This window comes from Azolla caroliniana, unplaced genomic scaffold (assembly GCF_043228905.1).
Source record: "Azolla caroliniana isolate FFs.n. ecotype wild unplaced genomic scaffold, voAzoCaro1.0.p SCAF_14, whole genome shotgun sequence".
Classification (NCBI taxonomy): Eukaryota; Viridiplantae; Streptophyta; class Polypodiopsida; order Salviniales; family Salviniaceae; genus Azolla; species Azolla caroliniana.
The window spans coordinates 7,572,499-7,575,346 of NW_028230449.1; positions in this window are offsets into that span (position 1 = coordinate 7,572,499).

Genomic DNA, 2,848 nt, shown 5'->3' on the forward strand with positions numbered 1-2,848 from the left:
GTTGCATCCGCTCAACCATCATCATCATCATGTTCATCACCTCTTGTTGATTCTCCATCTCCTTGCCACCCGTCTTCACGTCGGGTTCACCAACTGGCCGTCGTGCCTTTCGGCTCCGGATCGTTGCGTGAGTCGGGTGGGAACCGCCGAGGTTTTGGACTAGGAGAAAGAAGAATATGAGATGAGGCTAGTAATAAATAGATTATTAGAAAGAGAGATAGAAATTTCGTGAATCCCACGAGTGTATTTTATTCGATTAATCAATATTTAGATAAGAATATGTATTTAGATTGAAAGAAAGATATAAGAAACTTGTGAATCCCACAAGTATAGATTATATTATTTTCGTGAATCCCACGATTATATTAATCGGTTGGTGTTTTCGGAAATATATCCAATTTCCAAATATTTCACACACCTATTACATTGTGCTCCCCATCCTTATGTAGTGATGAGGGAGTCTTAGGAATCCTCGTGAATCCCACGAGTATAGTTTATTAATTGGTGTTTTTTAGAAACATATCTAGTTTCCAAATATTTTTCACACACAATTACATTGTGCTCCCCATCCTTATGTAGTGATGAGGAAGTCTTAGTAATCCATGCTTTTTCTCTAACTATAGACCCCACGCTTTTCCTATAGATAGACTATATGCTTTATCTAAAGTGATCATGCTTTTTTCTAACTTGTGCGTTTTTTATCATGCACGCTAGATGTGTATGTGTAGCTTTTTCTTTTGTTATGCGTTTTTCTAATGTTTATCCTAGCGTGAATTTACCTTTCTATGTGGGACATCTATGCTTTAACACTAATGAAATGCTAGTGCAACGGTAAGACATTACATTATTAACATGGAGGTGCAAGGTTTGAATCTTGCCCTATGCATGTATTATTTATTTTGACATTTTCTTCTATTTCTTCATATTTACTAAAACGTTACTTTATAAGCTTTTCATGTAGTGTACAAAAGTCGTAGTGTAGGTTGCACACTATGTGGAAATTATATTTTTGTCCCTCCGGATAGAGAATGGAGTGCTCGGTGAGAACCGGAAGAAAACGGCATACCGGCAAGGAGGAAAACGGCATACCGGCAAGGAAGAGCCGGATAAAGAGACATAAATGTAAAAAAAAAGGAAATACTCACTACTGCGCAGGGCATGATTCGAACTCTGCACCTCCACGTTGACAAACCCCAACCTTACCATTATGCTACCTTATCTTTAGTGTTCTACAAATAGATTTAATAACTATAAGTGCTTTATTTGCGCCTACCTTTATTAAAAGGTAAATCGTGCATTTTTAGAGTGTGTGAATATTTTATAGAAAAAACGCAAGCAACTAAAAAGTGACTCGTGCACATCTAGCGTGCATGAGCACTATATTTAGCAAATAAAAGCAAGGATTAGAAAAGCATCACATGCATATTTAGTGTGCATGAACATATTAGAAAAAAAAAAAGCATGTAGCTATGCTTAGTCTCTCCCATCACTACATAAGGATGGGGAGCACAATGTAATAGGTGTGTGAAATACTTGGAAACTGGATATGTTTCTAAAAAACACCAATTAATAAACTATACTCGTGGGATTCACGAGGATTCTATATCATTCTCTTTCAACCCAAATTTATATTCTTATATTCATATTGATTAATCAAATACAATACACTCGTGGGATTCACGAGTTTGCTATAACTCTTTCTTACAACATATTTATATTCTTATTAGCCTTAAAACTCTCCTCTTCCTAGTCCAAAACCCCAGCGGTTTCCACCCGACTCACGCAACGATCCGGAGCCGAAAGGCACGACAGTGCGCCTCGACCCTTACGATCAGCTTGTCTGCTCGTGCGAACTTTTCCAGCTACCTTGTTGTCACGGTGTTGGCGCTTCTTCTGCTGCCCTTTCTTTCGCTTGGCCTTTAGTTGATTTGGCATCTCTGAATCAAACATTTGAGCCGAATTGGCTGCCTCCGATTCGTCTCTGCTTTTGTCCGAATTGGTTGTCTCCAATTCGTCCTCAATCTTGGCCTTCTAGCCCTTGTTGGCTTCATCTCCCCCATGCTTGGCTAGCTCCGGCTCTTTCTTTTGGCTGTTGCCTTCTCGTCCACTTCTGGACTCTTTCGTGGATCCGCCTTCGGCTTCTTCAACCGATTTGATGTCACGGTCACTTCTGCTCCTTTCTGTGGTCTTGCGGGACTTCTCTCCCCCTCAAGTTCGGCACGTCGAAGTGCCACAACTCAAGCGCACCCGAGAATTGCCACAACTTGTCCAGACCAAGAGGCTTGGTGAAAATGTCAGAGTTCTGTCGATCCGTCGAAACATACTCAAGTTCAACTTCACCAGAGAGGACACGCTCGTGGACAAAGTTGTAGTGCACCTCAATGTGCTTAGTCCAGGCATGGAAGATGGGGTTCTTCGCAAGTTGGATGCTGCTAAGGTTGTCGCAGTAGATCGTCGTCGGACCGGACACCTCCACCGACTGCTTCAGCCATATGGATTTGCACGTTGCAACAACCGCTCCTTGATACTCGGTCTCTATGCTCGACAATACGACTATCGGCTGCTTCTTGCTACTCCACGCGATCACGGTGCTCCCAAGGGAGAACGCGAATCCGTATGTGGATCGGCGATTGCCAGCGTTTCTGGCCCAGTCAGCATCTATATAGCCAACTAGCTACACAGCAGTACCTGTCCGATATAGTAGCCCTTGGTCCTTAGGGCCACTGACGTTCCTGAGTACACGTTGCGCGCATTGAAGGTGCTCCTCGGTTGGCCGCGCCATGAATTGACTAATCAAGCCTACCAGGTAACTGAGGTCTAACTGGGTGATAGTCAAGTATATGAGGCT